Source organism: Marmota marmota, unplaced genomic scaffold (assembly GCF_001458135.2).
Source record: "Marmota marmota marmota unplaced genomic scaffold, marMar, whole genome shotgun sequence".
NCBI classification, from domain to species: Eukaryota; Metazoa; Chordata; class Mammalia; order Rodentia; family Sciuridae; genus Marmota; species Marmota marmota.
Window position 1 is genome coordinate 6716659 of NW_025999880.1, and position 25083 is coordinate 6741741.

General features: G+C 42.1%; 1 protein-coding gene across 1 annotated transcript in view; it reads right to left on the reverse strand.

Moving 5' to 3' along the window:
* Positions 1-13174, reverse strand: part of Ankfn1 (ankyrin repeat and fibronectin type III domain containing 1) — a 336634-nt gene extending 323460 nt beyond the window's left edge. The window contains exon 1 of the mRNA XM_048788565.1: positions 13101-13174. The gene's annotated coding sequence lies outside the window, so the exon portion shown is untranslated. The remainder of the gene's footprint in view (positions 1-13100) is intronic.
* Between the last annotated feature and the right edge of the window lie 11909 nt (positions 13175-25083).

Below are 25083 nucleotides of genomic sequence, written 5' to 3' on the forward strand. Positions count from 1 at the left end.
GATATGGTTCCTGGCAGCTTGAACATGTATGTGTGCTTCTTCTGAGGCATACAATGGAAGCAAAGTGCATTTTTCAGGATTCAGAACTGGACTGAGCTCATTAGGTCTAAAACTGGGAAAATCATTCAGTACTTTCAGGCTCCATGCTTCTATTTGTCAAATATGGACATCCATACACAGTATATTCATACACAGTATACTAGGATAAAAAAGATAGTTATATATAGGGTCTAGAGTGTGGTTCACAGATCACTAATATGCCTGTGAACATGTTAGAAATGCAGTCATCAGACTGCACCCCACATTTCCTGAGTCAGAATTTGAATCAATACTAGATTTTCCCCAGGAAATTCACCTGAAAATTGGAGTTTGTTAATCACAAGACTAAATTAGTGTGACCAAAGCAGGTGCTCAGAGTTAGTGCACCTGCTACTGTTTTTGTGGCTTGGTGGACCCCTGGTCTATGGGTTGGCGTTTGTGACTAATGGCCAACCTGGATTGAGAACAGAAGAGCTGCTTTTGTGGCATTCTAACTGATTCAGAGTGTGGATGGGACTGACCCTGCCAGGAAATGCCTCCTGTAAATTCTTGGGACTTGTGGTGACTTGCACGGGGCTCTGCACACACTAACGTGTGCTTACTCACATGGTGTACACTGGCCCTTCAGGGAAAGCCAGCCTTTGCTAGCTCTCCCCCTTTGTATCTAATTACTTCTAACTTCTTGACCTGTTCATGATATGATAATCACCTAGCATAGCTTGTGATTATCCACGCTTAAATTTGCTTTCACTCAGTATATGGGTAGCTATTAAATAGCGTTGTCACAATTGTCTCTGAATAGAGGCCCATATTCCTTGCTGGAGTGAAAAATCCTCTGTGTGCTTTTGGGAAACCTGCAAGAGGCTTCACTGCAAACCAGCAAAACACAGGCCACCAAGTACGCTCTCTCTCTTTCTGTTCTGGATGGTCCTGGCCATTTTACCACCTCTGTCCTCTCAATCTCTTCAAGCCAGTCAATTGAAATCCCATTTTGGATAGTCAACTCCAATACCACCGAGATGCTTAAGGCAAGAGCAGAGCTGCACTCCTGAAGTTCATTGATGGAAGATGGAGCCATTCTATTCTACACGTGGGTTAAGAACATAGACTACAGAATACAACCGGTGGATATTGTACTAGCTAAAATGCACTGGGCTCCATATTGGCCACTTATTGCATAACAGTAACTAACCCATCAAACCTGTTTCCTGTATATAAAGTGGAGAATAAAAGAATAGTATAGGATTTAATGATATCTTCCAAGTAAAATGCTTCATATAGCTCCTGGCATATAATAAGTACTCAATATAATGTTTGCTATTAATATTAGGCTCACCTTATACAAAGAGGTTACTCTCTGCCCTCCTTTTCCCATTTCATAAGCAAACAGACAGCTCAGACTTGGAATGGAGTTCTGGTGAGCAGCTCCACCCAAATGAAAGCCAAGTGGTGCCTCATAATCCCTGAAAAAATAACAGGGAACCTCCAAACTACACACCCCAATGAGCCAAGACCAATGCTTTAGTGCCCATTAGTCCTCGTCTGGCTTTCTATAGGAAATATGACCACTTTTTGCAGTGACTATGATTTGCGGATTAATTAGACTATTTGATTTCCTTTCTCTTTCTTTCCGAAGGCCAGAGGACCTCATTAGCACCTCCGTTAGCATTTGGTCAGGGGAGGAAGAATCGGTGGTGAGCTCCAGTAGTCAGAAGTAGAGAAAAAGAGTGGAAGATGGATGGATTTTTTTTTTTTCCTCTGGGAATCCTGAACTTGAAATGCGGACAGGGATGAACAAGATCCACCCATTCAGAATCACAGGTTGCTACAACCCTGTCTCGTGCAAACTGTGCTTCCAGCCATCATCGGGGAGAGAGGAAGCAGATCCACATGAGGGACAACAAATACACAAGGGAAGCAAATTCATGACATGGAAGTTAAGAAAAACAATAACAAAGCAGATCACAGTCCTGTTCCCCTGACTTTAGTTTCCTCAAATATAAAGAAACCAGACAAAGAGACCGCCCACACCAGCCCGCGTGGGACCCAGGCTCTCAGTAGGCCTGGTCCACTCCTCCCTCATAGGGGCAGACACCCACCAGAGCCTATCCTCTGGTGCAGGACCAACCCTTCCGACCAGCAGACTACAGAGGTATGTCAAGCCCAGGGGCCCAGATCCACCCACATTGGCCTGTGCGGGGTCCCAGGCTCACAGCAGGCCTGGCAGGGCAGACAGTGGCCAGTGACTAGCCTCTGGCCCAGGACTGTCCCTTCCAACCAGCAGACAACCGAGGTAGGTCAAGCCCACTGGCTCAGATCCACCCACACCAACTTGTGCAGGACCCAGATCCAGGATGTAGTAGCATTCACTAAGGGACACCAGCAGGGTCTGGAAGCCCAACATGAAGGTGAGGTACAGACAGTCTGCACAGGTACTGCAAGAATATAGGGAAGAAACTGTAACATCTCAGATCCACACTGCAAGAAAGGAAGACACATAGACAACATGAAAAAACAAGGGAGGGAAGTGACCCAAACAAACCAGGACACTATAATAACAGAACCCATGGGCAGTAAAGTTGACAAATTGTCATAGAAGGTTCATAATTAAAATGGTCTGTGAATTAAAGATTGACCTAAATGAGCAAATACAGGCAAAAATTGATCACTCCAACAATGAGATAAGAGAGCAAATACAGGTAGCAAAAGATTACTTCAAGAGAGAGATAGAAACTCTGAAAAAAAATCAGTAAGAAATCCTTGAAATGAAGGATATAATAAATCAAATAAAAAACTCAATAAAAAGTACAACCAACTAACCAACAGACTAGATCCCTTGGAAGAAGGAACATCAGATAATGATGACAAACTATACAATCTGGAAAATAAAGTTGATCACACAGTGAAATAGTAAGAAACCATGAACAGAACATCCAAGAATTATGGGACAGCATCAAAACACCAAATCTAAGAGTTATTGGTATAGAGGAAAGCACAGAGTTTCAAACCAAAGGAATGCACAATCTCTTCAATGAGATAGTATCAGAAAATTCCCCAAGCATGAAACATGAAGTGTAAAACCAAATACAAGAGGCTCACAGAACACCAAACATACAAAATTACAACAGATCTACACCAAGCCACATTATAGTGAAATTGCCTAGCATACAGAATAAGGCTAGAATCTTAAAAGCCACAAGAGAGAGGAATCAAATCACATATAGGGGGAGACTAATTTGTATCTCAGCAGATTTTTCAACCCAGACCCTCAAAGCCAGGAGATCATGGAACAACATATACCACGCTCTGAAACAAAATGGATGCCAACCAAGAAACTTATATCCAGTAAAACTAAGCTTTAGATTTGATGATGAAATAAAAACTATCCATGATAAACAAAAGTTAAAAGAATTTACAGCTAGAAAGCCTGCACTACAGAACATCCTCAGAAAAATATTCCAAGGAGAGGAAATGAAAAACAGTGATGAAAATCAGCAGAGGGAGGGATTACACTAAAGGAAAATCTAATCAGAGGAGAAACCAAGTCATGCTAAATAACAAAAATAAACCAAAAAATGGCTGGGAACACAAATCATGTCTCAATAATAACCCTGAATGTTAATGGCCTAAACTCACCAATCAAAAGACACAGACTAGCAGATTGGATTAAAAAAAACCCAACCAACAATATGCTGCCTCCAAGAGACTCATCTCATAGAAAAAGACATCCACAGACTGAAGGTGAAAGGTTGGGAAAAATCATACCACTCACATGGACTGTGGAAACAAGCAGGGGTTTCCATCCTCATATCAAATAAAGTAAACTTCAAGCTAAAGTCAGTCAAAAAGGATAAAGAGGGATGCTACATACTGCTCAAGGGAACCATACACTCCAAAGACTTAACAATTATAAATATATATGCCCCAAACAATGGAGCAGCTATGTTCATCAAACTCTTCTAAAGTTCACAAGTCAAGTAGACCACAACACAAAAATTTTGGTTGATTTCAACACACCTCTTTTATCACTAGATAGATCTTCCAAACAAAAGCTGAACAAAGAAGCTATAGAACTCAATAATACAATCAATAACTTAGACTTAGCTGACATATATAGAATATTTCATCCTTCAATGAGAGAATACACTTTCTTCTCGGCAGCACATGGATCCTTCTCTAAAATAGACCATACACTATGCCACAAAGCAACTCATAACAAATATTAAAAAGTAGTGCATTCTATCAGATCATAATGGAATGAAATTAGAAATCAATGATAAGAAATAAAATCTACTTCAATACCTGGAAACAAAATAATATGCTACTGAATGAGAATGGGTTACAGAAGACATCCAGGAGGAGATTAAAAAAAATTTTAGAGGTGAATAAGAACACAGATACAACATATAGAAATCTCTGGGACACTATGAAAGCAATTCTAAGAGGAAAGTTCATGCATAAAGTTCATTCTTAAAAGAAGAAAAAGTCAACAAGTAAACGACTTAACATGCATCTCAAAGCCCTAGAAAAGGAAGAACAAATCAACACCAAAAGCAGAAGTATCTCAGGAAATAATTAAAATCAGAGCTGAAATCAATGAAATTGAAACAAAAGAAATAATTAAAAAAATTGACAGTACAAAAAGTTTGTTCTTTGAAAAAATAAATAAAATTGACAGACCCTTAGCCATGCTAACCAAGAGAAGGAGAGAGAAAACTCAAATCTATCTCTTGTATAGGCAGAACTAATATTATCAAAATGACCATACTACCAAAAGCACTGCGGATTTAATGCAATTCCATTCAAAATCCCAATGGTATTCCTCATAGAAATAGAAAAGGCAACCATGAAATTCATCTGAAAAAATAAGAGACTCAGAATAGCTAAAGCAATCCTTAGCAGGAAGAGTGAAGCAGGTGACATCACTATACCAGACCTTAAACTATACTATAGAGCAATAGTAACAGCCTGGTGTTGGCACCAAAACAGACTGGTAGACCAATGGTACAGAATAGAGGACACAGAGACTAACCCACAAAATTACAATTATCTTATATTAGACAAAGGTGCCAAAAACATATACTGGAGAAAAGATAGCCTCTTCAACAAATGGTGCTGGGAAAACTGGAAATTCATATGCAACAAAATGAAATTAAACCACTATCTCTCACCATGCACAAAACTTAACTCAAAATGGATCAAGGATTAGGAATAAAAGCAGAGACCCTGCATCTAATAGAAGAAAAAGTAGGCCCTAACTCCATCATGTGAGATTGGGCCCCAACTTCCTTAATAAGACTCCTTTGGTGCAAGAATAAAACCAAGAATCAATAAATGGGATGGACTGAAACTGAAAAGTTTCTTCTCAGCAAAAGAAACAATCTGTGAGGTGAATAGAGAGTGTACATTTGGAAGTAAATTTTTACCCCTTACACATCAGATAGAGCACTACTCTGTAGGGTATATAAAGAACTCAAAAAGCTAAGCACCAATAAAACAAATAACTCAATCAATAAATGGGCCAAGAACCTGAACAGACACTTCTCAGAAGATGATATACAATCAATCAACAAATACATGAAAAAATATTCATCATTACTAGCAATTAGAGAAATGTAAATCAAAACCACTCTAAGATTTCATCTCACTGCAGTCAGAATGGCAGCAATTAATAAGACAAACAACAGCTATCCCTCTCCTCAGTCTATACCCAAAGGACTTAAAATCCATACTACAGGGACACCCCCACATCAATGTTTATAGCAGCACAATTCACAATAACTAAACTGTGGAACCATCCTAGATGCCCTTCAATAGAAAAATGAATTAAAAAATGTGGCATATATACACAATGGAATATTACTCAGCAATAAAAGAGAATAAAATCATGGCATCTGCAGGTAAATGGATGGAGTTGTAGAAGATAATGCTAAGTGAAGTTAGTCAATCCCCAAAAACCAAATGCCAAATGTTTTCTTTGATACAAAGAGGCGAATTCATAGTGGGATAGGGAGAAGGAACATGGGAGGAATAGCTGAACTCTAGATAGGGCGGAGGGGTGGGAGGGGAATGGAGGGGGCATGGGATTAGAAATGATGGTAGAATGTGATGATCGGTATTATCCAAAGTACATGTATGAAGACACGAAATGGTGTGAATATACTCTCTAGACAACCAGAGATATTAAAAATTGTGCTCTATATGTGTAATAAGAATTATAATACATTTTCTATCATACATACATTTAAAAAAATGAAAAAAAAGAAACTAGAGAAGTAAAGTTATGAATTTTCAAGGTTAAAAGGAAACATAGAGATCTTTCACGCCAGAATTATTTTCTCTGATCTCCAATAGCTAAAATGTTACACTTTGATTATATTTTACTGGAAATCTATCTCCATGTAACTTGCTATTTTGTAAATTTTTTTTCTATGAAAACTCTCCAACTCTCAAAAAGCCAATACTTGGAATGGCGGACTCTGTTGGTGGATTCCTTCTACGTCAATTGGCTTTCGGCAGCAAGCTCATCTGTTAAATGGCCGCAGCAGATCTTCAGCTGTCAGATGTCAGTAATTCTATGTCAGATGTTAAAGCCCCTCTGTACCTGAGATAGACAACTGCGGTCCAGACTACCTCCCCTCTAACTTCCCCGTAACTTATCTAACTTAACTTATGATCTAGAAGCTGAGGACTTAATTTCTGATACAGAAACGAGGTCCTTTAGGATTCCATGGCAGCCCTATAACGAATATCCCTTCTGAGTGACTCCCTGCTCAATGCTGGGTTGATTGCTAATATGGTTTCATATAACCTTCTAAATGTTTCCTTTACTACTTGGGCCACATGGACTAAATCTAGGTGTCTTCCTATAAGCATTTGGAGACAACTCTACGATCTACCAACCCTGAATATTCCCATTCTCAGTTAAGTCCCCTCTCCACTCCTGGTGTGCTCCCTCTGAATATGTTCCATTTGGTCACTATCCCTCTTTGGTGTGACGTTCCTAATGGAGACTGAATTGCACAGAACAGAGCAGAAGTACCCTCATAAGGGATATTTCAACTTTGGCAAGATAGCTAAAGATAATGTCATCTTTTAAATTTTGATAATGTCAACTTTAAGAGGGCTCATCAGGTATAAAATTCTAAGAAATGAGAGACAAGGTATTACATGACTCGTCTGTGCGTGATTGTGCTAGCCGAGTGCTCTCCGCTCCTGGGAGTGGAGATTTTAACAACTCAGGTGCTGATTTTCTGGAGAAGCTTCAACTTGAGAGAGTTTGGGGGGGGGCGAGTAGAGGGAGAAGGTGATTATAGGTGAATAAAACTACATGAGCAAGGGAGGGGAAGCCAGAGCAACTTCAGGATGACTACTGGGGGCAAAACAGTTACATCCCATTGTTTGGAATAAGATTTTCTTAAAGGAAGCAGGAGAAAGTGGAAAGACCAAGGGGTGGGGGTGGGGGCACCTGGCAACTTTTTTTTTTTTCCAAGGAATATAGAGTCAGAGATTTTTTTTTTCTTTTTTAAGCTGGGTAGTAAAATGGTCAAAGCGTAGTTCTGACTAAGTGGATGATAACAGTGGGTGGAACGGGGCAGGAGTCGCAGGAATCAGAAGGATGGTAGACGTTTGAGGATAGAGGACTGGAAGAACTAATAGCCTACCAACAGGGAAAGAATATTCAAGAAAGGGATCTGGTAAGGGCAAGTGAATACACACCCCTCCTGAATCTAAGGTGATGTGCGGCTGTCATCCGAGGTGTCCAGAAGACGGTTGAAGTCACGAAACAAGTCGTACATTCTAGGAAATTTTCTCTCTGGCTAAATTATTCATTGTGTCAATTGGCTTTCTGTTTTTTTTTTTCTTTTTCCTCTTTTATTTTTATTCCAATCCCCAGTTTTGTCCTGAAAAACCTGCAGTAACCAGGGAGTAGGATTTCCTAAAGTAGGAGAGTCCTCAGGGTTGGGCTCGACTGGGAATGGCATATCCCACGATTTCCAAAGACCATTAGAATCATTCTGAGAGGAATCAAGGTGGACATCGGGAAGAAAACGGTATCAGTCTAGTTCCCAGGGAGATGAAATCCGGAGCACCAGAAAAGAGTGAACCGCTCGGCTTGTGAAACGGCAGGTAGAGGCTGGGGAGCTCCCTTTATGGACTGGCAATGGTGACAGCAGTCACCGATGAGAAATACGGCAAAGCCGTGTGATAGAAATAGCAAACCTGGATGGAAGGAACGGAACGTCACTCCAGAAGGAGGCTGCAGTTCAGGGAACCCAGGCAGTTATGGGAAGCTCAGGTTAATTGCTACAACATCCCCACCCGCAGTGGGAACGGAAAGAAGGAGCTGTCTGACCGATCGCTCAGCCACGTGGAGTGACATCATGAATGCTACCATTTGTGAGGAGCCACCCCTGTGCCAAGCAGTGTGACAATGGTCGATCACATGCTATTTTTTCATTGTTGCAATAGTCCTGAAAAACAGGAGAGGAGCACCAATATTTCCAGTGATTAAATAATCTGACCTGAGTGTGACAGATTTAGGAGGCAGTTAATGATTTCTACTACTCCATGCTCAGTAAAATGTCCCACATTTTCTCCACCTGGACACAAAGGTTGCAGGCAAAATTATTACAGTATGGCTGGACTTTGAGTGATGTCGTTATTCTCATACTGTATTGAATTCTGACCAACAGCACTTTAATGGGCTTTAGCTTCTTCAATATAAAACTACATCCTTTCCCTGCCTGTGGCTGATCCATTCTGGGTTCTTTGTTATCGAGCTTCTTAATGGCCCTTTTGGTCTCCATTTCAACCTTTTCTACTGGCCCCGTGTGCTGTCCCACACGCGTTACCACGCGGCTGTCTGGAAGGCCACCCATGGCTGCCAAAACCCTCACTCCAAAACACCTCCACTGTCCTTGACCTCTGAGGGACATTCAGAACTGTTGACAGTTCCCTTCTGTGAGACGCATTTTTCTTTTGGCTTCAGGAAAGTTTTAAGCTCTCGATTTCCTTCTTAGTTATGTGGCTCTTTCTTGGCTGCTTCATCTTACTTTATCTTCCCTGTAAATGTCAAAGTTCCACAGGGTCCAGTCCTCTGTGCCCATGATTTCAATTATTATCTATATGAGTACCAAATTTATATATTGAATCAGATCTCTGTTCTAAACTCTACTTCTGTGTCTCCAACTGTTTACTGCCTGCTGATCTCTGCAGATCAACATATGCAAATCCTAAATCATCTCATACCCACTCTCTTTATCTGCCCCAAACTGAAGTTTCCTTATCTCAGAAAATAACATCAGGGTCCTTCATTCCTTTTGTTATCAAAAGTTAATCAACACGGCATCTTGACTTCATGTATTAAATCTCCCTCAGATCAAAAGATTCCAAGTTCTTTGGGAACAGAGAGCAAATCTCTCACTTATGACAGTAAATTCAGTCTACCGCATGGTGTGCCAGGCAGAGAGTGAATGATCGGTAAAATTTGTGAACTAACTAAATAAATGAATAAATGATAGAATCTATTCATTTCTTACGATTTCCACTATTGCTCCTCCAGTAAAAGCTACTGTTAGTTCTCAGCTGAACTGCCCATTCCAGAAAGTTCTGGGGTGAGAGGGGGATTCAATGGATGTTAACACATGTAAAACACTCAATGCCCAGAGCACCCTAAGTCCTCCAAGAGGGCTGGTTGTCACCTGCAGTGGCCGCAGCAGGAGTAGTTGTGCAAGTTGGTAAGTGCCATAAGTAAATCCGTCATTACGGATTCTAAGGTATAAATGCATTCATTTAATTATATGATAGAAATATTTCCATCCAAATGGGGTGTTACCAAAAAGTATTCAAAAACTGAGAACTGTTGGAGACAATGGGAACTCTTACACACTGAGGGTGCGGAAAATGATGTGACTGCCTTCCAAAGGAGTTTGAAAAACAGCTTCTCAAAGGGTTAAATTTAATTAGTTCAGTAATTCCTCTCTAGTATGTATGAAAATAGATGACTGCACACCTCATCCATAAGCATGTGTTGTAGCACTATGTAGTAGACCCAAAGTGGACTCTGGGTCTGGTTCTGCTTATTAAGCAGGTGGGTGACCTCAGGAGGTCCTCTCTCTCTCTAGGTCTTGGTTTCTCACACATACAGTGAGATTATTGTACCCCAGGGCCTTTAAAAGACCCCTTTCCTTGCTGATGTCCAATTAGTTTGCAATGAGGAAAGAGCCATGTTTCTCTGGTTCACGAGATTCTACAAAGAATCCATGAGCCTCGAACCTGCATCTGTCCATCTGAACTGCTCAGGTGCCACTCACTCACTGATGCTATTACTATGACTAACATTTATAGAGCCCACCATTTATATTGCAGGCACCGTGCCCAAGACTATCTGTATTTTGTCTTATTTCAACAGTATGAGGAGGACAACATTAGAGTTCCCATTTTACAGATGAGAATGTTGAGACACACGCAAGTGGTACGCCTTGCCCGAGGTCTCACTGTACACGACTGAACCTGAAAGCAAAGCTTGCACAGCATGGCTCTGTGGGCTTATTTTCTACACTCAATGGAACGTGGAGTCTTCTCCATGTTTTCTTCTTGCCATCTTTTAACATAATGAGCACTGCTTCATTAAAGAATCCAACCTGGGACTCCTTTACATTGTGCATGCAGTTCGAAGTTCAAATTACCTCATTTTCTTTCATCTGGCGGGTCCAGTACAGTGCTCAGTGATGGTACCGAAAGATTGATTATGTAAAACACTTGAAGATAAGCCTGGGTTCCCTTCTCTTCCAACCAGGTAAATGCAACTGACGTCAGAGACAACACGTGATTTTCTACCCACAAAGTTGACAAAAACAAAACAATGAATAATATCCAATGGTAGCAAAGGAATAGCAAGACAGGCAGCCCCATGTGCCATCTCACAGTGCCAGCTAGCAGGCTCTAAGGGTGATGTGATCCAAGTTTAAGTCTCACAAACAGTTGAGCTCGGTTAATTCTTCTTTTGGGAAGGCAACATTTCAGTTCCCACTTTACAGATGAGAATGTGGACGGTCCTAACAGAAACATTATATCCTATAAAAATATTACATGTTATATATACACACACCCTACATATATATGCATGTGTGGATGTATATGTCTGGTACGTCATTATGAGAGTAATGAATGGGAATGATGTAAACCCTAGCAATAGGAGAAAACTGAAACAGACCATAATAATCCATAGCATGGCACACTATGCAGTAAAGAAATTAAGTGCTTCTGAACCTATCGGCATACCTCTGAGACATATTTTTAAGTGGAAAAAAGAGTCTAGGTTCAAACCAAAATTCATAATTTGATTCTATTTACAAGTTTAAAATAATCTAATACCATTATGTTATTTATTTTTCTATTTAATTTCTCTGTGCATACTTCTGTAAAATTTTTATAAAACATTATGTGCAAGATCAACCTTAGTCAACAGTGATTATTTATGGAAAGAGAAGAGAATAGATTTGACTTGAACGTATGGGTCAAAAAGAAAATTTCACTTTTTAGATATGTCTGTTCTGCTTGGGTATTTTATTACTTTAGTAGTTAACTTCAGTAATTAACTTTAGCATTAATAAAATTTAGTATTTAGTATCATTTTAGTGATTAACAAATAAAAATGGGAGGAAATAAAAAGAAAAAACCTAGAGTTTGGAGAGAATTGAGTGGCAACCGAACTAGATCCTCGCATTAATGACTTGAAGCAGTAAATCAGATTAAAGTAGAAACCACAGCTAAACCTCTGTCTTCCCCGTTCTGGAGTGAGGCCATCTTTTAGTAAGCAATTCCCCCAGGAATGATCTTACAATTTGTTTTAGTCCACGAACAAGCTCTAGAATTATACAATGCATAACTCTCCTTGGATTGGTTAAAAAAAAAAAAAGAAGAATTCCTGCTCTACTCTAAGATGCTAACCTGCATTAGAATAGTGATTGCCCCAGAAGGCCTGAATAAATCATCTCTCACTATAACCATTTTTTTGGTCAATAAAACTTTTCATGAACAAGTATATTCTACAAGGCAAAGATGATTTCATCAGTAATTAGCTGCTTGAGAATTCTGCCATTCATGCAAATCAAAATAGATGAGCCAGACAGCATGTTCCTGACTCAGACCATAGGTCTCTCCCTTAGATTCCTCATTTTACCTTTGGTTTAGTGGCTGTGCTGTTGGAGTAGCAGCCATTCTGCCTGTAATGATTTAAAGTGCTCTTCTAATTTAATGAAATAAACTCAATGAGTTATGCCACTAGAGATTTGCCATCTTTTAAAAAAATTTTAGATGTACTTTATAATTATGCTAGCTAGGACCTAATAACTTCAACATTAATTATCAGGCTTTTATTGTTGTTGTTGTTGTTTTGGCCAACACCATGAATTTGCATCTGCATTTCCAAAAAACAACAGAGCTATAGAGTCGGTTAAATTAGAGTTATAAGGAAAAAAAAAAAAGTCAGTTAAAATGGCCATTGTTTTGTTTGCTTGTTTGTTTTTATTTTTACTCCAGTATTCATTTGTATCGAGGGCTTTGTTCTTTGTAATCCAGCTTTTCTACATCAAATCTTTTCTGCCATTTATGAGTTTTGTCTGGAATGTTTACTTGTATAACATTTAGGTATATGTCAGGCATGGCCTCAGAGAAAAGCAATATGATCATATTTCAAAGACAGACAGGGACCTGCAGGCACACCAGAAGAGACAGAGAGCTGTGGGCAGTGACTCGGTGGCGTTGAGCCGATCTGAGGGAGGTGCATCGGGACAGACACAGGGAGCACTGGATCTTTGTAACTGGGGCTCAGTTAACCAAGGAGAACGTGATTACCCCTCCCTGGGAGGTGGAGGGCAGAATGTGGGTGGGAATGGGCCACAAGCCAGGGGGTCAGAGATTTGGATTCCTTCCAGAAGGAAGAAAACAGATTTTCATTCAATTTGAAAAGCCAAGTTGCTGAGGAGCAGGGGAGTGGGTCCAACGAATGAGACCAGGAGCTAAGCCCAAATCCTGAGAACCAAGAGCAGACTTACCTTCCGTAGCAGGAGATGGCCGTCAGTGCCCAGGGCCTGTGGGCTGTTCCCTAGGCTCCAGCCTGAGGCTGCCTGACCAGCTCTGTTTAGAATCTCTTCACCATGGTTCCCAACCGGAACTGGGAGCTCTGTGCTTTCCCTGCAAACACAGCTACTGGGCGAGGCATTGGTCCTTGTGTGTGCAGGTGGTGCGCCTTCTGGAAATGGCATTTCGGTTTGGGAATTTTTCCCTGGGGAATGTAATGGGGCTGGTGCTTTGTGGTACACAGCATGGTTTAAAGCAAGGAGTTCAAGGCAGACAGCAGTAGGTTCAGAGTTTAGTCTTGGCCTTCATTCTTCAAATTCATCTTCATTCATTCATTCAATGTGTATGTATTGAGTGCCTACTGTATACCAGGAGATAGGCTCTGGGGTTATAAGATAACAAAAGAGAAAAATCCAGGACTGAATTCACAGTAGGGAAGACAGATCATCATCAAATAACCCCACAATTGAAAATGTCATCACAAATTGCAAAAATGTGACAAAGGGATGATCTCAGGAAGATACACATATATCAGAATGAGAGTGGGGGAGAGAATACATAGTCTGAGGAGTCAAGAGTATTTTCCTGGAAAACGAAGAAATCAGCAAAAATCAACTAGGTGAATGGGAGGGGAGGATTCTAAACAGGAGGAATAATAGCATGTGAAAGTCCCCGAGGTAGAGAAGTGGCATGTATGGATGTTTAGGGAAGAAGGTCCCACTGCTTAGAACATGGGAGGAAGAGGAAGACTCTTTTCAAGTGAGGCTTGTTCTTATTAAATTACAGGGAACTTCTGGGCCCGCAGTATTGTTGATAAGAGCATTCCCTGCAATCAAGCACCACACACTAACCGACCTTCTACGGGCCTTTGGATAAAGGAAAGCTGGGACAAGTGACATGGGAATTCTGTGTTCCTATAAAGGAGCTGTGGTAGCTCATTGTTGTCCCTTGGGTGGCCAGGCCTGCACGGTACTCTAATACCAACAGTCCCTGGTAGTGAACTCTTGACTATCCAGGGGCTGTTCAACACTTCACATGTATTATTTCCCTTCATCCTCTCAACAGCTTGAGGTGGTTGCTTATTAGGACTATTGACAAATATCCCAGGTCTCTCAGTTCCTGGTTTATGACAGGGACTTCCTACCTCCTTGAGTGGCGGGTGGCCACAGGACCAGCTTTAGCCCATCCTCAGTGAGGGAAGGTGAGGGTGTCATGCTGGAGTAGAAGGATTTAATTGCTGGTGCTTGAATTCAACCTTTCCATTTTTACCTGCCCCCCCAAGCCTTTCTCATTATGCAAATGTGTGTTTAAGTCAGTGATTCTCAACCTGGGGAAATTTTAGCCTCCAGGGGACATTGGAAATATCTTCAGGTAGTGTTTTATTGCAGTTGGGGAAGGGGATGCTTCTGGAATCTAGTCATTAAAGACCAGAGATGCTGCTAAATATCCTACAATGCACAGGACAGCTTCCACAACAAAGAATCATCTAGTTCAAAATATCGACAGTGCTGAGGTCAAGGACCCCTGCTCCAGATAGAGCCTTCCACTGCCACCCTACACTGAACATGCGTCACTGAAAAATGTGAGATGCATGTTACTCCAGCATAAGCTCATCCATCCTGGCTGATACAGCAGAATATTATTTCCGTTTTATAAATCAGGAATCTGAGATTTAGAGATGCAAGTAAGTTACCAAAAGCCACACAGCAAAACAGAGCTGAGACATATGCCCAGGTCATTTGGGACTCAAAAGCCTGTGTATTAACCACTCTATTAATGGTTAACCATGTTGTAGTCACTCAGGGTCCTGTTCTCAGGCCTTAGGGGAGAATATCTTTGACCAAGAGCCACTGAACCCCTCCCCAGGGGAGAAGGTGGCCTACAAAATTGCTCCTGTTTGTCTGAGAGCTGTTTCTGGAAAGAATTCAAAAAGACGTTGAGAAACAGGTTTAGCTTATAGATAAAAATCTCAACATGGTAGTAATTTGCTTTTGCCCCCCATACTTTCTTTGTACATATACAAACCTTTCCCAGTGTCCTAATTCTAATGTCTTGGTGATATGACATTATCGCCAGTAAAATTTGAGTTCCTAGGCACTGTTTATTTCCCAGAACTCTAGAGTTGGGGTTCAAGTATCAGTTCTGCCCTGTACTAGCTGTGCTGTCTGGGCAAAATCACTTCACCTCTCCACGCCTCTTTGGTAAAATGAGAAGGAGTTGCAGTGGTATGATTCTCACAGGATTTTCAGAGGCATTTAATGATCTAATATTTAGAGGGTCACATAGTAAGCATGTTATAGGGATTTATTAAACAAATGAGGTTTGGGGTAAAGGACTGAAATAGGAGATGTTAGAAGAAAAGAAGTCCTACTTGCCATCTAAGATGGTTCAATGCCATTAAGTGTGGAATCAAAGTGCCACTAGTGTGGGCTGAGGTTGTAGCTCAGTGGTACAGTGCTTGCCTCACACATGTGAGGCCCTGGGTTCGATTCCACAGCACCACATAAAATAAATAAATAAACAAATAAAAATAAAGATATTATGTCCATCTACAACTAAGAAAAAAAAAACAACAAACAAGTGCCCTAGTGTGCAGTGGCAGTCAGCGTACCTGGGGGAGGGTGAGAAGGTTACTCAAAGGAACTACAGCTTGGCCAGGTCTTGGGGGATGTGTAGGAGTTGCCAGGTGGACCCAGGGTGGAGCCAGATAGGTGGCTGCAGTAGAAAGTGATGGAGGGCCCAGGACAAAGACATGTCTGGGTAACGTGGAGCAATCACCCTGGGCCGACTAGATCAGAGGTGTGAGAGGAGACACCACTAGCAGACTCTTTGGGGGTCGGTTTGGCTACTGAAGAATCTTGACCATCATGAAGAATTTTGCATAGAAGTTCTTGACAAAAGTTCTTAAGTGCAGACCCTTAAAAAAAAAGGGAAAACAGAACCAGGCACACAAGCTGGGGAAGTGGGAGCATCAGGGAATAACTGTCCGGAGTTCATTCAGATATCATCTAGCAAGACCTGCCCTGCAAACTCACTGTGGTGTTGACCCCTGAAAACAAGGAGTCTTAAAAATGGCCGGTTAGCTGTTAGGTGAGGTGGATATAGAGAAAGCTATTCTGACAAGCTCTGAGCCACCAAGCTAGAGGACAGAATCTCCAAATCTCCATTTATTTCCTAAGTTCTTGGGCATCCTGAATCTTCACTGGGTCTCAGGTAACTCAGGGCTGGTCACAGAACCCCAGCCTTCAGTTTCTGCAATGCCAGCCCAGCCAGCAGGCTGGCTCCAGGGTCTTTTCAGGACCAATCCACTCTCGGCCAAGGCTTCTTAGATGAGAGGAAACCAATATCTTTCAACTATCATTTGACAATCCAGGTTCTTGCAACCTGGCATTAAAGACATGGAGAACTCTGCCCCCTGAATTTTATTTTAGTTATTTTCTTTGGAGCCAGGCCTGAGGCGTGTGCAGAATCAAAGTTTCCCATGATGCTCTTGGGGGCCAGCCAGAAAGGGAAGTGGTATTTCAATGGTACAAATCTCACTTATCTCTCTGCTCAGGATTCCTAGGGAAATGTCCCCAGATTTAGTCACTTAAGAAGGCTCTCAATAAAAATGATTACTACACTAAACCACAACCAACATTTATTTTTCACTCATATGTTCCCAAGTGTTCTCCCTGGAATTCATAGTTACTCCTTTCCAAACTCCAGAGAGATGAGTTGTTAGGACCACATGGTTCTAGATGAGATTTTTAAGGAGATGTCAATATTATCATTCCTGAGTGGGAAGAGGGTGCGGAGGTGTGAAAAAGGGAAATACTTGCCAAAGTTTCACATTTAAATTGTGATAGTTCTAGGATCAGAAATGGGGACCTAAAATTCAAATTGCCTATCCAAGCTGCTCAAGGAAAATGAACCCACCAATTAATTTAGTGTTCTCATTGTTTGGCAGTTAGATCCACCTACAAGCCTTAGTGTTTGAAGTCAGTTGGGATCTTGAGAGGGGTGTGGTTCTCTGGTGAGAGGAATGAAAGCCAAAACTTACTTTTGTACACAGATTGCATAAATTGCATTCAGCCTCCCCACTGATTTCCTAAGACCAACCTCACTGAACATGATCCTAAGAAGCATTCTGGGGGAGGGCAGAACTAGAATCACTGACCACCATTTTCAAAGGCACAAAAGGAATTGGTAAAGCTGAACTTTTTAGAGCACAGGTAGGGGGTTCTTCCTGGTTGGAATACTGGCTATGTCACCTGGGCAAGGTGTCAGAGGTCATCTGTAAAAAGGGATGAAATATGAACCTCTTTGTGGAGTTGCTTGGATGATTAAATATGACACTATTCCTAAATACTATATTATCAATATTCTTAGCTCAGGATCAGGCCCAGAGTAATCACTCGACGGATGACAGATGCTGTTGATATTGCCATTGTCACATCTAGAGAGTTTCCTAACCCCAGTGCTCCTGACCATTGGGGCCAGATCATTCTTTGTTGCAGGGGCTGTCATGAGCACTATAAGGCTTTTAGAAGTGTCTTTGCTTTTACTCTCTAGATTTCAGTAATACTATAGCGACCCCTTCATACCTCAGCTGTGACAACCAACAATACCTGTAGAATTCCCAAAAGTCCTTTGGGGGAGGAAGGCAACATGTCTGGTTGAGTAGCACTTGCACACTTCACTGTGATGTTGTTATTCTCTGTGGTGCAAACACACACACACACACACACACACACATGCACGCACACAGCAAAACCTTCTAAATTAACTGACATACACACAAACAAAATAAACTCAAGCAGTAAAGGCAGAGATAGGAAGAGAAAGAAAGAGTCACTGGAAGAAAGGAAAAGATGGAAGGAGGAATGTTATGTGCGAAGTTACTGGATTGACCACTAAGGCCAAATATGTCACTCACATGCCTTAGGGCAGTGTGCCAGGGCAGCTGACACTCCCTGGGCCAGTATGCATCCTTTTGATCAGACTCTACCCCTGCGAGTCCTCTGAGCCCGCACAGATCCGAGTCTGCAGAGGGCCACTCACTCAGCATTTCCCCCACGTTCTCACTCCTTGACTCTCGTTTCTCCTGCCTGGAAAGTGTGTCTGCACCTGGTGCTTCTGGAACCAGCCTTCTCCACCCTAAAGATGCCATCCCAGGCTGTCTCCCTCAGTGATACCTTCTCACCCTCTCTACATCCATCCCAATGTCTAGCCTTCCACTATTTATCACACCATATCAATGTGACCTAGTTCCACATTTCCCATGGGTATGTGAGATCCTCGGGAGCAGGAGCAGGGCCATTGTTGATCCCTCAGTTCCTGATCCATCACTTGGCTGAAGAAGTAAATAGTTGCTAAGTGTTTTCCCAATGAGTGAGTATCAGAATAGAGTTGTCCAGTGATCCTTCTCTTCAGGGCCTGAGAAGCTACTCAGATGTCCCTGGGAAAGCTTTGCAACACCCCGTCCAGCCTTTCGGTCATCTCCCCTCCCTATTGCAGACGTTAATTGCCACTCGGTGGAACAGCAACATTTACTGGCAGGAAGCAAGAGAGAAGCACAGGGCTCTGCCACAGAGAGAGGACACCTGTCTGTTATCGGTCTAGTACTAAGTACTTCTCATGCAAATCACCTTAGTCTCTGGGACTGTTATGGCCACTGGGACCAGGGGAGCTACTAGTTTGGGTACCTCTAGGCAGCAGCCTATAGGGGACTATACTTCTTTACAGAAGGTTGACAAAAAGGGTGGCACAGAACTAGGTGTCAGGAAACACAGGAAAAGAGATCTATGGCTTTCTGTGATCATGTTCAAACTAGGTCCCCTCTGGATCTCAGTGTTCTTGTTTATGAAATGAGCAGCTTATGTCTGAAGAGTGTTTTGCTAATCGGGCTCTATTGCATATTGGAGCCGCATCAAAGAATATTTGCCATTGCTGAGCACACCATCAACAGCTGATGTATTATTTCCTTTGCCAAGAATTTCCTTCCTTTTCACACTATCTCTCTCTACCTCCTCCATGTACCTTCCCGTACCCACATGTTCTTGAAGGGCCCATTTAAATATCACTTTCTCTCTGCAAATTTCCCTGTGGATGCAAGTAGAATGAGCCACAGCTTCCTGGGGTGGCCCCATAGCTCTGCATCTTTCAGAGATTACTTCTGGTTTTATTTTAGGCAGCTGTTTTCATGTCTGCCTCCTCGGCTGTGAACTCTTTGGGAACAGGAGGTGTTTATTTCATTTCCATATCATCAGTCTGGGATGCAGGGTTTGGAACAGAGCAGACCTTTGATTATGCTGGTTGAGTTACATTGAATTCCCTTTTCGGCAGATCCTGCCTCTGCTGGGCAAATCAGGAAAAGAAAGCACTTTCATCTCATGGAAGGGCCAGGCCCTCCAGTGGGCCAGTAAGAGCCCTCTGGGCCATCCCGCAGGGCTCGGATGGACAGTCACGGCAGAAGATGAGCCACTCGGATGCACACAGCTTTCTGCCAGTGGAGGCGCTCCTGGAGGGTCGAGGCATGCCACTTCGCTGCAGGGCCTTTGGCTTCAGCCCTTCCCCCTCTTGGTAAGTAAAGCCGCCCCTGCCCAGGTCCTGTAGCTCTGCTCCTGCTCAATTCTGTGACCTGGACAACTTTGGGGTGGGCAATTCCAGCAGGATGCTCAGCATGGCAAGGTTAGAATCTTTCAGAGGTCACGCATTCCCTGAACTGCTTCTCTCTCACCTTGAGTGCTGGTAGAATTTTCAAATGCAATCTGCATTTTTGCTCATTTGACGGACATCCCCATGCATATGGTCTCCAGGACCATCACGGTAGCAGCCCCTACGAAGTGGCCTATGTTGTTATCTCTCAAATAGCAGATGTCCTTTTACATATTTTGCTATATACTATTTTTGTAATATTTAATTCTCAAACATACATGTTTCCCAAATCTTTGATTTGCCCCTATCTCCTTAGGACTTCAATGCTCAGGTTACCATATTGTAGCAACTCCAATATTATTTACAAAAATAATGTTGTAGATCCGTTAAATCAGTGATTTCCAAACTCTACTTGTCTACTCTAATCATGTGGAGAACTTGGAGATACACATTCCTGGGATTCCACTTTCTGGGTTTCTAAAGATGGTTGCTTCAGGCTCAGACATTTATATTTTGGGGGATAGCTCCAGTGGATTCTAATGCTTCTCCATGTCTGAGATACACCTTTTTATATGACACCATTATGGAATGAGGTGTTCATATTCATCAACTGCCCACATAAATAAAGTCTACCAGTTCAAAATTTAAGCAATTTAACCATTTATGTGCATTGTTATAATATTTAATTTATTAAATATAACCTGAGTGTAATGAACACAGTTGTCTCTACTATTTATAAAAATATCGTCTTGAGCATCAGGTACTATGCTGTCGTCTCACAATGTGCTCATGCATAATTGACTAGCCAATTCTTTGTCCCCTGACTGAATGGCTGCAGGCATCTGGCTTCTCAGTTTATATTCCAGATAATTAATATTAAAAGAAATAGGATTTCCAGATTGTGACTGTGCATATGTGTGTGTGTGTGTGTGTGTGTGTGTGTGTGTGTGTAGGGGTACTATGCATTAATATGAACAAACTCTCTATAATGAGTTATTTCTTTTTTATGTAGAACTAAGCTCCAACTTCAATAGAATGAGAATCAGAGGCATTTTCAAATGATAGAGGTGGATTTTCCTGGGCTCTCCTGGGTGACAAATACAATCTGTAAGGACAACAATTTTAAATGGCTACTGTGGGAATAAAACCTTTCAAAATGATGTTTGAATTAACATAACTAATTTCTTCTAAAGCTTTAGTCTGAAAGAGTAATGAGTCATTTGTTTAAAGCACAGTCCTTACAGTGTCATTTCCAGAGATTCTGTCTTATTAGGTCACAGGGTGTGTGCCTCAGGTGGTGCATTGTTAGCAAGTGCTCCGGGTGTTCGGATACAAGAGGCCCATCACCTGAAGTTTCTCAAACTATTTCTGGTGAATTTTTGCATCTCCATCTTCTGCTGACCAAAACCTGGTCCCTCATCTCATTGTGCAGCTCACCACATGCACTATATCCAAACTGGTCTATGTGTAATACTAGGAGAAAACACCTACTGAAATACCTTGGAGGTTGGGGCAATGACAATTTGCTACAAGTTTCTAAACACTGGCACTTGTCAATGGAGCACACTTTGAGTAGCATCACCATATACCACATGATAAGAACACTTTATTAAAGTATGAGTTACTGAGAGATCTCTCACCACACTAATCCTAGAAGTCTCAATAGTAATGAGTAATAGGTGAAGAGGGGGTGCTGGGGATTGAACCCAAGGATGCTTTGCCACTGAGCTACACCCCCAGCTTTTTAAATTTTTTTATATTGAGACAGGATCTCACTAAGTTGCTTAGGGCCTCACTAAGTTGCTGAGGCTGGCCTTGAACTTGCAATCCTCCTGCGTCAGCCCCTGGAGTTGCTGGGATTACAGGTGTGCACCACCATGCCTGACTAGTAATGGCTTTTGACAGAAATGAATATCTAAATGGTTAAAGTGTAGGTTCATGAGTTTTGTTTCACTTGAACTAGTTGCAGGAGAAGATAATGAAATCCTTTATACATGACACTGATTCCTATGTGGTGAACAAGGAATGATGAGGAGGGAATTGTGATTAGAAGACAACAACTCATCAATTCAGGCTGCTGTAACAGAATACGATGTATGGTATCTTAAGCAATAGACATTTATTTCTCACAGTCCTGGAGACTGGGAAGTCCAAGATCAAAGTGCTGGCCAACCTAGTGTCTGATGAGAGTCTGCCATCCACTTCCTGGTTTGCAGACAGCTGTCTTCTCATTGTATTGGAACATGGCAGAGTAAAGAGAGAGCTCTTCTGTGTCCTCCTCCACTGGTGACCTATTCTAATCACCATCCAAAGGCCCCAACTCCAAATGCCATCTAATGGGGGTTCATGAACTCAACATATGAATTTTGATAAGACACAAACCTCTAATCCCTAACCACCATAGTATGGAGCCCTCTCTGAAGAGTTCTGTGTTCTTGACCCAGGAAGACCCAGCTAGGATCCAAACCACAGTTAAGATTTTGGGGAGCCATAATTGGCAGTTTGAAGAAACTCTAAACCTGGGAATCAGGATGGAATAAGAATTTTTTCCCCTTAAGATGAGCCTGAGCATGACTTAGGCGTAAGGATTCATCTGGAAATCTGGACTTGGTAAAGAGAAGTGGTATCTGAAACCTGGTAACTCTGTTACCCTACTGTCCCCAGCTGGACCTCCTGTCTCAATTGATGGTGGCAAAACTATTGGGATTAACTTTAGAAATAAAATAAGAGTTATCATTAGAGTGACCATTTGCTATTACTGCTTAATTAATACACTATAAAACAATTATGTAGTTCAGTAGGTGTACGTCAGTAACTTGGATTACTCTGTGCTACACTTTGTACATCTAATAGAGGATAAATGCACAAGCCCAGCGGGGAAGATCACTTCCAAATACAACAGGGCTCCATAGGCAATGTCGCATGGCAGGCAGGGAGAGGTTCCTCCCGCTGCATATCATCAACGATAGCAGTCACCAGAAAAGGTGAAGGACAGTCACCTTGAATTTTGAACTTCAGAATCCCAGGAACCACTGTGGACTCCTTCCTCAATCTCATTTTCCATACCTGACCAGCTCCACTTCCAATTAGAACTCCCTTCCAGAGAATACAAGACAGATTCAGAAGAATACTTGAGAGAGTATAGGTTCTCCGTGGGTCTTGGTTCTGCCTTCACTGCTGTTGCATTGGAGAAAATAACCACTTCGAGCACGTTATTAGTATATGCAATGCTTTTTGGTTTCCGATCGGTCCCGTCTTTTCTTTGTGGGTCACTACTTTCTTTGCTAAAGTTTCTTCCCTTCTTTCTGACACATTGCTATAGCTACCAAGCCAGCCTTTCTGTTCTGTTTTCCATTCCTTCATCTATCTTCCATATATCCTCAGAAAGGTGAAGTGATCAAGCTGCTCTCCACAGAATGAATGCCTTCCCATGAAATCACCCAGAGACTAGAGTCCAAGTGTCTTAGCATGGTGGGCCCCTCGTGACCTGGCTTTCTGTGGCTCCTCTCATCACACTACCCTCCAGCCACGCAGAGCTGTCCACGGCCTCTCAAATCGAGAACAGACTTCCCTGAGTCTTGTTAGTCTTCTTCCAGGAATCTCTTTCCCCTTAGATTCTTCCTGGAGAATTTCCATCCTTCCAGACTGAGCTCCAGTGCCTGCATTTCTGGCTTCTCCAGAAGACCAAGGACCTCTGGGCAAAAGGGCATTGAGTTGAATCAACTTTGCATCTTCATAGCAGGACATCAATTGCGACACCAGTAGGCACTTCATCCATACTTGATGAGCACCTCAGGAAGGATCATCAAGGAACTGTGAGTCAGGCTGATGGAAGGAGAAGAAGGGAAAGACAGACGGGAGACTTGGAATCCCAAATATTCCTAATTCTCCCCAGTATAAAAACCACTGTTCTGTTCGCCAGAGAATTTCAAAACGTGTTAAAAGAAACATCGGTGAAGGAATAAAGCCAGAAAATTAAGCCCTTAAGTAACTTGCGATCTGATCCTCCACTCCCTTCCCGTGTTCGTTAAGTGAAAGGCTCAGTGGTGTCCTGTTTGAGTAGCAAGACTCGGGGTTTAAATCAGAACCACTTTCTTCCCCCTTAATCCCCTGCTCACAAAGACTCCTGGGGTAGAAAATGAGTACACAGGAAAACACATGTCACTTTTGAATTGTGACAAGGTAAGACCATCCATCCATTATTGCTCCTGTTCCAAACCTGCTGGGCAAATTGCGAAATGGTAAGAACAGCTTGGCAGGCTGTGGACCGGCTGGATGGAGCACCGCAGTCCACGTGCCTCTTCATTTCAGGGAGAGGGTGCTCTGTGCTCCTTAGTATAGATGTGGCCAGAGAGATGCGCTGTTCTCCTCTTTCTTCATCCATCACCCAACACAGACACACACACCCACCCAACACACACACACACACACTCACACACACACACTCACACTACACTCCTGACCTCAAGGGATTTGCTATTTGCTCTGGGAAGCAGAATAGATATATTTATTGCTACTTTGCTGATAATAGAGATGAAGTAAGTTTGGGAGTTTGGAATGAGGTGTTAAAATACAAATTATAACTTTAAAGCTTCCTGGCTTCTTCCTGTAGTGGAAGTTGAAGGCTTTTGTTCACTTATTCAATAAATATTTAGAGAAATTGTGCTTTGAGCCAGGTACCGTTCTGAGCTCTGGAGATATATCATTTAATAAAAGCAGGCTCCTGGGCTTATGGAGCTTATATTAGAGAGTAGGAGACAGACACTGATAAATAAACTCATATGTGTGAAGCTATGGAGAACAAGTGGTTGATGTAATGGTGATAGGGTGGTGTGTGTGTGTGTGGGGGGGGTCTATTTTCCATGAGGTAGTCTAAGGATATCTTTCTGAGATGAAATCTGAGCAGGCTATTATTTTCCTGTGACTGCTGTAACAAATTTCCACAAACTGGGGCTTAAAATAACAAAAAAGTTGCACTGAGGGTGCAGCCCAGTGGTAGAATGCTCGCCTAGCATGTGTGAGGCCCAGGGTTCCATCTCTGACTGCACAAATAAGTTTCTCTACTTTCTCACAGTTCTGGAAATCAGAAACCTAAAAGGAAGCTTCTGAGACAATCACCCTACTTGGCAAGGATGTCGGGGCGACTACTCCTCTCCATCTTCTGGTGGTCGCCCGTGATTCTCCGACTGGTGGCCCCATAGCTCCAGCCTCCAAGTCTGTAATGAGGTTGCTGCCTCTTCTCAGTTTGCCTCTGTCTCAAGTTATCTGTGGCCACCCATATAACTAAACTAAATAAACCAGATCACATCTTTTCCCATG